Source organism: Lissotriton helveticus, chromosome 6 (genome assembly GCF_964261635.1).
Source record: "Lissotriton helveticus chromosome 6, aLisHel1.1, whole genome shotgun sequence".
NCBI lineage: Eukaryota > Metazoa > Chordata > Amphibia > Caudata > Salamandridae > Lissotriton > Lissotriton helveticus.
In genome coordinates, this window is record NC_136067.1 from 2022352718 (window position 1) to 2022365555 (window position 12838).

At 39.6% G+C, this 12838-nt stretch overlaps 1 non-coding gene across 1 annotated transcript; it reads left to right on the forward strand.

The window, feature by feature from the left end:
* The first annotated feature begins 1155 nt into the window (after positions 1-1155).
* On the forward strand, positions 1156-1309 carry LOC144764524 (5.8S ribosomal RNA). The gene has a single exon (XR_013596592.1). It is a non-coding gene; the product is annotated as a 5.8S ribosomal RNA (ribosomal RNA).
* Positions 1310-12838: the final 11529 nt, after the last annotated feature.

Sequence of the window (12838 nt, forward strand, 5' to 3'; positions counted from 1 at the left end):
CACCGTAATCCAAGCCCTTGTTATTTCTAGGCTGGATTACAGGAATATTCTTTACTTGGGTGTCAACAAAGAGGTAACACGTAAATTGCAGCGAGTACAAAACTCTGCTGCTAAATTGCTTTGCCGAGTATCCAAAACTGCATTGATGTCTGGGCTGCTGGTAGATCTCCACTGGCTTCCAGTGCAGAAACGGGTCAAGTACAAGGCCCTTACTTACATGTTCGGTATTAAGCATGCAAAGTCCCCCCTCTATTTGCAACATCTAGCATGTCCTTATGTTCCCTCTCGCACTCTCAGATCTTCCTTCCAAGAGAAATGTCAAGTACCTAAAGTCAGACTTTCTTGTATGGGGGGCACTCTTTTGCCTACCTGGGCCCTACCTTAGGGAACGCTCTGCCATTGCCCCTCTAAATGCAACCAAACCTTCTTCCATTTTGTAGATCCCTAAAACATGACTTTTCAGCCAATAAGTTTCTCCACCCTCTGCTGTTCCTTCACGGTGCTGGGAAACCCTTCTGGGTAGTTGTGCACTGACATACAAATTAAAAAATAATAATCATCATAATAAGGGCGTGGAGGTGCCCAACCTCATAGAGCCCTGGCTTGGATTGGGGACGTCAGACAAGCCCTCATGGGGACTTCCAGGCCGGCCTAGCCATCTGGTCTAGGGCAAAAAAGTGAGACCAGATGGGCGGGACCGAAGGACGCCCATCTGCACGCCGAGCCTTCGCGGTAGGGGCCTGTCCTGCCCTTGCAGGGCTCGGGGGCTCCATTTCCTGGGGGCTCGGAGACCCCACCTGTGCCTCAGTCACGGAGAGGCCTGCTGGAGCTCTTGGGCCTGCTGCCTGGGGGAGGACTGACCAGGACCGAAGGAGCCCGTCGCGGACAATTTGCCATGCTGCGGCCGGAGGAGGGAGCCCCCAGACGGTGGGAAGCTGTTGTCAGGGCTTGGCACATCTGGTCATCGGCTGAGAACCGCCAGCCTGGGAGGGGTATTCTGGCATACCCTGCCCCTCTAGTAATCCATAGGAAATCTACCCCTTTTTCTGGTAGCCCGTGCGCACCGAGTGATGGAGCGGTCCAGGGTGCAGAGGCTTCCGACCTCCTGGAGTCCTGGCTGGGAGGTCGGGCTCCTGTTTTTGAAAAGTTTCCTGTGACTCTTGGCGGTGTATCACTCGGCTCACGTAGCAATGAAGAACACAGCTAGCTGCGAGAAATAGTGTGAATTGCAGGACACATTGATCATTGACACTTTGAACGCACCTTGCGGCCGTGGGTTACTACCGGGACTAGGCCTGTCTGAGAGTCGCTCGATCGTCAATCGCCCTGGGCTTCCCAGGGACGAGTCCGGGACAGTCGCAGGCTTAGTCCCCCCTCAACATCAGACCCCCAATTGCCTGTTGCAGGGTACCTCACCGGGACCTGCCACGGAGGTATGCTACCAGCGCGCCTATCCCTGCTTCCTCAGTGAGGGTGTAGGGTAGGCGACTGGTCCTCAGACCTGATGAGCTCATAGGTCAGATTGGAGCTGCCAAGTTCCTCAGTACATTTGACTTAACGTCTAGGTGCTGGCAGATTGCCTTGACCAAAGAGGCAAAAAAAAGGTCAGTGTTCTCAACACCAGAAGGACACTTCCAGTTCCGGGTCATGCCTTTGGGTAGAAGAATGCCCCTTCCACCTTCCAGAGGCTGGTCAACCCGGTCCTGACTGGGTTGGAGAGCGTATGTCCCACCTTCCTGAACAACATTACGGTATACAGTTCTAGTTGGTAGGAAACTTTCACCACTTTCAGGGGGTGCTTCAAACTCTGTATCCACAAAAATACGAAAACTACAATGTGAGCATGGCAACCTTAATGTTCCACAAAGCCGGAGCAACAGTACATATAACCAACACAGCTTAACCCCCAAATTATGAACATCTTCACAGGGAGTAATATTCAAACTGCATATGCAAAATTATATATATATATATATATATATATATATATATATATATATATTACCTACTGGCGGTCGCCAGTAGGTATATATAGTTAGGATTTTTTCTCTATGGGTTTTTTGAAAATTCTATGTCTAATAACTTTGGCGTTTGTGGACGGAATTGGCTGAAATTTTCTGGAAAATGGAACATTTTGTTTCTGAGCAGCCACTGGAAATTTGGGGGGAGTTGGTCCAGGGGGGGCCGAGAAAAAAGGGGGGTCCCAAAACGTGTTTTTAACATTGAGTTTTCCATAGGGCGGTTAGCCTCACTTTTAGCCCGAACGGCTGAATGGATTTGCACGAAACTTGGCAAATTTGTAGGGACTGGTAGCCCGATGTGCCTTTTGTAGGTCTCAATATATGTGCTGCAGTGGATTTTGAGAAAATAACGTTCAAAAAAAGATATATATCTGTAAGCGCGGACCAGGCAGCGCCCCGGTACGCGTACTTGACGCGTAACGGAACTTCGCGTAGCGAAGTTGATTGGCTCTCCGGTGTCTGTCAACATTCTAAACAGTCCGGAGCGGCCGCCATCTTGTCTCTCGGTAGGATCGAGAGACAAGAGGAGGTCAAAAGCGAAGGGGCAAATGACCTTAAGGGGGCATAGTAGATACTCCCTGACCCCCTAGGTTTGATGTGGAGGCTTTAAAGGGGCCCCGCTAAGCAAAAAAAAAAAAAAAATTTTTTTGTTTTTTTTCGTGGTTAGCGCCCGGTACGCGAACCGGGAAGCGTACTGGGGAGCGTATCACAATAAAAAATGAATGATAGACTTTTCAAATGCTGTATGTTAATTGATTGTTGGTTTTGTTGATTATTTTTATTTTTTTAATTTTTTTTTATTGTGTTTCATAATTTATTAAACTTTCTAACATTTCATTGTCAGAAATTTCATAATCATGGAATATAGATTGTAGTCTCTGAGGTTGTAAAATGTCCTCATTTGCAAGGAGGTTATCTACTGCTTGCACACATTGCAGTAGTTCTTGGTCCCATGTTTCATCCATAAATTCAATCTCATTTGGATCAATGATTTCTGTGTTGGACTCTGGAAGGACAATTTCAAATGAAATGTTTTGTTCACTTTCCATTTTTCCTGAAATTTGCATAAAAAAAATATATATTAGTAGAGGTAGGGCACTGTTGGGATTAATTTTAGATAGGCAGTTTTTATCAGAGAATTTATCTTTGGGCAGTGTATAGTATCAGAGTGGAAGTAGGAATATAAAAAAGTGTATCTAAATTTATAAGTACTACAGAGGGATAGTATATAACTAACAGAAAAAGTTTGCCATATTAACTTAAAGTGCACAATATACTTCAGTTTTAAAAATAACAACTTACCTTTAAAAAGAAGTTGAAGTTATTAATGAAAATCCAAATGAAATGTACACCAGGAAGTAGTAGTCAAAATGGCTGTGTTTCCTTCTCTTCCTTTATATATATTCGGGTACATAACCAATCAAATATCATGTAAAAAAAGTAGAAAATGAAAGTAACATTTTAATTGGTTGTCAATTCCAACACTTCAGATGTGTTTTGTGAAGTAATTTACCTCACGGTATTTAGAGAGGACTACAGGCTAAATGGCTAAATGGAATTCCAATCAAATTTGTGAAAATGGTAGGGATTGGTATGTAGTATGAGTTATTCTATATTTGGTGAAATTGTCTCCAGTGGCTTTTCTGTGAACTACTTTCCCACCTTTTTTGATGGTGCGCTTCCCAGGAAGCGACCCGGTACGCGAACCGGTGAGCGCCCTGGTACGCGAACCTTAAGCGTAACGGGAGTTCACCATTTTGTGTTTCGGTCGAATTATGATACAAGATGGAGGGCAAATAATGTTCAGAATGGGTAGAAGGGGGCACGGTAGACTTATCTTGACCCCCTAGGTTTTGTGAGGGTGGCTGAGGAGGCCCATATGTGCGGAAAAAGAAACATTTTTTTAAAAAATTTCGCGAGGTTAGCTCCCGGTACGCGTACCGGGTAGCGCACCAGGGAGCGTATTTTGTTGAAAATTAGTGAAAATAGTTAGAGTAAAATAATAATTGTGAGTGATCAGATGTAGGGTAGCTCTGAGAAGAGCTTTTGGGTTTATGGTACATTTAGGTACTTATAAGTAGGTACCAATGCACATTCTTAAATTCAGAGTGAAAACTCTGTTGCCCTCATCTGAGAAGTGAACTCCATCTCCTCTGTAGATATCTTGCATGTAGTAACGCAAGTTATTGTTGTACAGGGAGCCCATTCCATGGTCTCTCATGTAAGCTGAAACAGATTTGTTTACATGCTTCCTCGACTTCTCAATTTGTGGACAAAATTGGTTTGACCACCTCCATTTCTGTCTTTGGCATATATTTGAATATACCAAGGCAGTCTGAGGAAAAAGTGCCATTAATTGCTCAAAGGTGTCCTTTAAAAGCATTTCCAGACCTACACCAGTCAAAGTGCCCAAGTCATTACCTCCACAGTGCACAATTAACAGGTCAGGTTTTGGCAAATGCATAAAGGTTTTCACCAATGGTATCAATTGGTGACATTTTAATCCTCTCTGGCCAAACCACTTAATTTCCACATCTTGTAAATTGAGGTTAGGTAAATTCCTGCTTTCAACGTACCTTTGAGCCCAGTGAATATAACTATGACCAACAATCCAGACAGAAAACATGGTGAGAGAAGGTTCTCCTGCAGTCAGATGAAGTGTGGCAATGAAATGGCAGTTGAAAAAATGTGAGTTTGAAATGAAAAAAACTGTGGAGTTTCTGTGTTCATGAAGTAGTAACAGTGATTGGTGGATTTTGATTGATGAAAACAGAAAGTTAGGGTGTAGAGATGTGTTCTTTGATAGATGTATTTTGAGTGGTCAATAAAAAATCATTAAATGAAAGAAAGCACTGGATATGCAGGTGCACTGAGAGTTCAGAGTTCAATTGCAACATTGTTGTGTGAATTTGCAAACACCAGAGTTTCTCCAAGAGGTGGTTGCTATGGAAAATAGGCAGAAAGGGCAGAGGGGGAAGGGTTTTCATTTGAAAAAAAGTGAGGGAAGAGTTTTGATTGGGTGACATGAGAAATATGTGTGAAGAATTACACCATTTCTGTGCTTTTGATAGCTGCAGACTCTGGAGTGCATACCTTTTGCTCTGCTGAAGACAAATTGGTGTGTTTCTGAGACTGTTTTCAAACTCAAAGTATTTGCTAAGGTGAGAAAATATTTCTTTACTTTAGATAGAGAATAGTGTGCTTTAAGGAGAAAATTATGATTTATGTGGCGCAATTTGCTAGTAAATATGCTCTCACATGTGCATGGAAATTTTTGATTTTGAATGTTTCTGTTATATAGCCATGTTAAAAGTGACTCAACCATGCTGGAAAGTTAATCAAAAAATGATTTCATGTACTTTAATGACATTTTAAGTCATTTTCTGATGTGCAGTGTTTAGAAATTATGATTTGAAAATCGTTTTTGTGGAAAAGGAATTGTTTTTAAAATCATGACAAGGAAATAATGGTGTATGGTTATTTATAAGGCAATTGACTGTCCTTGATGTTATTTTTCTCATTTTATTGTAAGACCTTTCTCTGTGGCGCAAATTGCTTGTAAATATGCTCTTACATGTGCATGAAAATTTTAATTATCAATGTTTGTGTTACATAGCCATGATAAAAGTGAACCAACCATGCAGGAAAGCCAATAAAAAAACGCTTTCATGTGTTTCAATGACATTTTAAGTCATTTTCTCATGTGCAGTTTTTTGAAATTATGATCTGAAAATCGTTTTTGGGAAAAAGGAATTGTTTTTAAATTCAAGAGAAGGACATAATGGTGTATGGTTCTTTATAAGGCAATTGACTGTCCCTGATGTTATTTTTCCCATTTTAATGTCAGACCTTTCTTTGTGGCGCAAATTGCTTGTAAATATGCTCCCACCTGTACATTGAAAATTTTGATTTTGAATGTTTATGTTACATAGCCATGTTTAAAGTGACCCTACCATGCAGGAAAGCCAATCAAAATACGCTTTTATGTGTCTTAAGGACAATTTAAGTAATTTTCCCATGTGTAGTGTTTTGAAGTTATGATTTGAAAATCGTTTTTGAGGTAAAGGAATGTTGTTAAAATTTATGTTCGCCATATGCCCCCAAATTTCTTTCTCAGGGTTGCAGCAGGGTGCTCTTGAGACACCCCTGCACTTTTGGAATAAATTCCTAATTTGTGATGAGCAAATTGTTAATCGCAAATTGCACCTTCATTTATATGAGCCTCCTAGCCCATGGAAATGAATGGGTAATTTGCAATTAGCAATTTTCTCATCGCAAATTTGGAATGGTAAAGAATCGCTATTTATTCCTTAAAATTCGCTTTTTTGGAAATGCAAAATAGTTATATGATACATATGGCGGTTGATGTCTAACAAGATAAGAAGCTTATGGATACATTTATGATGACTGGTGCAATGAAGTAGAAATCACTTACTTCATTGGTAGGCCTTTACAATAAATTATCTCCTCTGTATTCTTCATCAAGCATAACTTTAATCTGCAATCCTGAGTAGGCCTCACCTTAAACAAACCTCTGGATAGGCCACATCTTATTGTCATCCTGATTTAATCATTTATAATTCTAGGGACAGATTTATGATAGGTGTATACCTCTTTTGTGCCACTTAGAAAACATTGTCCATGGGGAAATGAATTAAAATGTCATTAAGACACATGAATGTGTTTTTTTTAAACGTTTGCAATTTTTTTGGGTCACTTTCAACATGGCTATGTGTCTGAAACAGTCAAAATCTAAATTTGCAATGCACTGGTGGGAGCATATTTACAAGGAATGTGCTTCATGGGGAAAGGTCTTATAATGTAATATGGGAAAAATGACATTAGAGATACTGAAATGCCTTATAGAGAAGCATACACCATTATGTCCTTGTCATAAATTTGCAAACCATTACTTTTCCCCAAAAACGATTTTCAAATTATATTTAGAAAACAGTGCACATGTGGAAATTACTTAAAATGTCAATAATTCAAAAATTGTGATTCCTTAAATGCAATGTATAAAAAAAAAATATGTAAAAAATGATATTAAGGATTTGGAAACTACCACCAACTTGTAGTTTGTGGTAATTTGCGAATTCTTTTCAAAAAGAATTTTTTTTTTTAAAAAAAAAAGGTCCCATATGACGCCCATACATGCCATTAGGGCATGTAGGTGTGCCATGTGCTCCCAAATTTCTTTTTCAGGGGTGCAGCAGGTTGTTCTTGAGATACCCCTGCACGCTTGAAAAAAATCCTATTTTGTGATGAGCTAATTGCTAATCACAACTTGCAACATTAATTCCTATGAGCCTCCTAGCCTATGGAAATGAATGGGTAATTTGCAATTAGCAATTTGCTCATTGCAAATTAGGAATAGTAAAGAATCGCTATTTATTCCTTAAAATTTGCTATTTATAATATGTAAAATATTTTGATGATACATATGGCAGTTCATCTGTAACAAGATAAGAAGCTTAGGGATAGATTTATGATGAGTGGCGCATCCCCAGGGATGTGACAGTCATCCTGCGCCACTGTTCCGCCACCCATGGTGTGCTGCATTTACAATGCGGCGCAGCATGGGGCAAAAAAGGCACAGATGTGTGACGCATCTGTGCTGTAAAGGTGGCGCATTGCTGGAGTTGTATCGTAAGTGCGATGCAGCTCCAGCAAGGATCAGGGGTGCCCCATCTATACAATGCTGCGTCAAGACCTATGCCAGCTTCAAGCAGGTGCAGGGTTTTGAAGCAGCTTTCTCCTATCTGATTGTAAATGCGGCACACCATGGGTGGTAAAGCAGTGGTGCACATTAACTGGTGCATGCCTGGGGATGTGCCATTTAATATAAATCTGCACTTTAACATTTGAGTATGTGCAGGGGACACAGAGTCGTTGAGGCTTATCCAAGGTTAAGAACAGATGAGTCCTGTTCAGTGAAAAATTAGACATAGGCTTCACCTGCTCAGCATCGCTGGACATGGCTAAATAATAGCTGCAAAATGTTACTCTTGTTAAATAATTTTACTATTATAATCTGTGAGATTTGTCTCTTACTCTGCAACATCTCATTGTTGTTGTCTTTCTTTAAAGATAAAGACAACCTCAACATGAGCGACAATCTGCAATCAGTTGATTTTGACCTCATCATTGAACTTGTAATTGAAACATCAGTGGATGTTGATCCATTGGATGATTTAAATCCTGAGGATGAAGAAGAGCGTGATGAGGATGCAGATTTGTCCGAATTATATGATATAGGATGGGAAGATGACCTGCTTGAGCCTTTGGAATTATAAACATTTATTTTTAAAATTTATAATCAATAAAAAGTAAAAAGGTAAACCGTTTAATTTAAAAATAAAGACACCTTCAAAAACAGGTTATGTGTAGTGTCTTCAATAAAATATTAAAATATGCTCATAAAATTAGATCAGATTCACATATAAAATAGCATAGGTAACATAAATATAAATCTCATTTCTTTTCTGCTACTTCTGTATTGTAAATTTGCAAGGACTAAAAAATCTTCTATTTAAAATGTCAAGTAGTGTGTTATGTTTTTGATCACTATTACTGATTTACTGTTTGATAATATTTTTTTATTAACATTTTTATTATATTTTTCCTCAGATTCAACTATGCCTACAAAAATAAGAGAGATGAAGGCTGCAAAACGTCAAAGACAGCAGGAGAAAAAAAAAATGCAGCAGTCCTCTAACAAAAAGATTTCTCAAGCGATGAAGAAAGCACCGGGTAAGAGCTCTAAATATTTCATAAAAAATATTTCTAATAAAAAAAATATTAGTACAGAAAATGTTTCAATCCATAACAACACAAGTAAATCAAATGGAAAGAAAAGGACAAATGAAAATGTTACTGCTAGAGCAAGAGATAAATCTGTGCATGATAGTAGAAGGAAACAACAGTTTACGGAGATTCGTAAACGAATGTTCCGTAACAGGATAATTGGCAATTTGTTAAAAAATATTAAGAAAGGTCAACAGAAATTAGTTTTTTATAGGAGAAAAAAAAAAGTTGAGAAAGTTATTGATCAGGCTTTTGAAATTAAACGTAAGTTATTTATTTTGATAATCAATAGAATTAGGAAGCTAAACAAGGCAATTTTTGATTTCAAAAGAAATAGTAGATGGAAGAGAATAGTTAATCGTAGTAATTTTTGTGAAGTTTTTTCTGGAGAATGGATACATAGTTCAAGCTGTGAGGCATTTTTTAATGAAGAGAGTTATTTCCAGGATAATGATTTGGTGCATGCAGTTGACATCAGTGGTCGTGCTTATGAAGTGAAAGATGGTTGTCCAGTTGAAAAAGAAAAACTTGTGACAACAGAGGCAGAAGAGTTGTTAGGTAATGAGGTTTTAGGAAGACGTGCTAAGGGTCCTGTGTACACCTGGAAGTGTAGTAGTATTTGCAGTGTGCGACAGGATTCTATCAATTTGCTTTGTGATTTTGTACGGTCATTTAACAAGAAAAGTTTGAAGCAGAAAATGAGGTTGTTGCAAGAATTAGATCCTTGCAGAGTGAGAGAAGTGACAGGTTTGCATGGTCATTCACTGGCTTGTCTTTCCAGGAGAGTATGCCAGAGTGTTTTTCATCATTTCAGGATGCTAGCAGTGCATCATAACAAAGTGAGGAAGTTAGTTAGACTGTTGTATTATGCTAAGAGTCCAGCAATTATGCTGAAACAATTATGTGCTGCTCTTCTGCATGGTTCTGAAATAGATGTGAGGAATATATGTGAAGAAATTGAGTTTTGTTACTTTGGAAGTAAAGAGGAGAATGTTGAAATTGAGCAAGAAATAGAGGGTCATTTGGAAGATACTGTACATGTTTCCAGTACAGATAATTTCCAGAGGGAAATTGCGACGTTTGACATGAAATCAAGTGAGAGGCCTAATTTCACTTGTGTGTGTTGTCGACGCACTTATTATAAGAATCAGACTAAGTTAGTGGATTTATATGCAAAAAGTGAAAGGGAAAATAATAGTGAATGGAAGGATTTTGCAACATACTTGATGGTAGAAAATTGTTTTGATTTGGGATTGGATCAACGTGTGTGTACTTATTGTTGTAACAAATTAAAACAAAACCAGATGCCTGCTAGAGCAGTTCATAATAATCTGGAATTGGTTGAGATTCCTTCTGAATTGAAGGATTTAAATACTTATGAATCTATTTTGATTCAAAGTATCCATCCCTTTCAGGCTATTGTAAGAATGGAGCCAAAGACAGGGAAATTGCCTCCATCAGATTTACAGAGAGGATTAAAGGGAAGAGTTGTTTATTTGCCTCTAGATTTGAAGAAAAACATTAACACAATTGGAGTAGAAAAAGTGGAAGAGGAACCTCTGGTTATCTTAGTTAATGGGGTTCCGACAAAGAATAAGAAAATATGGCAAGATTTAGTAGATGTTAGGAAAGTTAAAAAGGCAACATTGTATTTGAAAAAAAATAATAAATACTATAAGAATGTATATGTTGAAGAAGAGGAAGTAAGTGAGGAAGAGGATAGCGATTTGTGTGCTGGTCAAATTGAGAAAGTAGAACCCTCTACTAGTGAGGAAATATATGAACATTATAGTGTTCATCCTTTGCATTCAAAGGAAGTCATGGGGAATGCTATTGAGTTGTTTCAAATGAAACAAGCCAAAGGGAGTCCCATTAGTGTTTGGGAGGAAAGTTTGGAAGCTCGGTGTTTCCCACAGCTTTTTCCAACAGGTCAGGGAGGAAGATATGATGAGCGACCTCATCAAATTCCTGCTTCTGAATACCGGACTTTGCGATTGTATGCAGGAGATGCTAGGTTTCGACAATGCATTCCATATTTGTTTCATCTCCTGTTTGAAAGCGATCTGTCTGGACTGTCATATGCAGTGAACCACATCTTGAAAAGTGGTATACACATGCAAAACATCTCGGCAAGTGATTTTATGGATAAAGTGAATGTCCAAGATAGTATTTTGGATTCTCACCTGATTAATCTCATGGCGTGTCAGCGTGGTACTAATGAGTACTGGTACCGTCGTCATGGTGATTTAAAATGTATGCTGAGGAACTTAGGTACTCCCACATGGTTCCTCACTCTGAGCTGTGCCGAGTATGGCTGGGAAGACTTACTTGAATTTCTACGAGAGGCAAATGCTAACGTAGAAAACATCGAATTCAAGACACCCGGAGAACTGTGCTCTTTGGATCCAGTCAATGTATGTAGGTACTTCAATCATAGATTTGAAGCTATGATGTCTTTCATCATGAATAAGAAGAATCCACCTCTTGGAGAGGTGTTGGATTTCTTCTGGAGAAAGGAGTACCAAGCAAGAGGTGCTCCTCATATACATATGTTGCTGTGGATCAAGGATGCACCTAAATTTGGAACGGATCCAGATGACTCAGTGATGAGTTTCATCCAACAGTATTCTACGTGTGCTGTTCCAAACGCAAAGGAGAAGAAAAGCCTAAGAGAAAAAGTTCTGCGTTTCCAAAGCCATCGATGTGGAAAGTACTGCCGTCGTAAATTCCGAAACAAGGACAAGTTCTACACTAAATGTCGTTTCGGCTTTCCACGACCGGTGATTTCTAAAGGAAGAGTAAACAGTTTGATGTCTTCGCTGCGACACAATGTCATGAAGAAATCACCTAAAAACACTTACAATTTGAAGAGGAACGAAGAGTCCAAGTACATCAACGACTACAACCCGGTGATTTTGTCCATGTGGAATGCTAACATGGATATACAGTTTGTGGCTGATAACTGTATGGCTGTGGCTCGGTATGTGACGTCTTACATCACCAAAAAAGAGAAGACAGAATTGAAGGATATGTGGGAGGACATTTGCCATGAAAAGAGCCTCAGCAAGAAGTTGTACAGTTTCAGTCTGAAGATGTTGTCGCATCGAGAAATCGGAGCGTACGAATGTTCTGACCGGTTGTCTTCAGCAAGTCTCTATGCCAAGTCCAGGAGTATCGTTTGGGCGAGTCTTGGTCTTGCTGCAACGCGTAATCGAGTTCTCAAACCTGTGCGGGAAATTGAGTATTTGGCGGAAAAGGAGCCAAACAGTACCGACATTTTGAAGACAAACATGTTGGATACATATTATCCAAATCGAAGCAGTCACCTAGAGAATGTTTGTCTGTATGAGGTTCTGCAAAATTACATGTTCAAGAGGAACATCAAAGAAGATACTGAGAAAGGAGTGTATGCTGTAATAGGAAGTGAGGGATGTCTGGTGAAGCAAAGAAAATGCCACTTGATAAACCATCGAAAATTGAGTGGCGAATCTCCTGAAAAAAAGGAGTTTTTCTATTTAGCACTTTTGCAACTTTTCAAGCCTTGGCGTGCAGAAGAGGAACTGCTTGGAGATTTCCTCTGTTATGAAGACTCTTTCAATGCCGCCAAGGAGACCATAGAATGTCCTGCTTTTCCCAAATATGTAGAAATGTTGAATGCGGAAATTGAGCAGGAAGCAACGATTGCAGCCGAGATTGCCAGAGACAGTTCTCAGGACAGTCAGAGTTCTGCTTCATTGAGTCAGGATCCACTAGGAGGACCTCTTATTGAAAATGAAGCTGCCACTGCTATGAATGAGGTGGAAAGAGCCATGGCACATGCTCAAGAGGATGCGGTTAACTTAGAAGAGTTGGAAAGGCAACTCAACGTTGAGCAGAGGAAAATATATGACGAAGTTACCATGCAAATTGATCATGGATTAAGTCATGATAAGAAAGAGTGCTCATGTACGTCGTTGAAGCCTGTCCGACTGTACGTGAGTGGAGAAGCGGGAACTGGAAAAAGTTTCCTC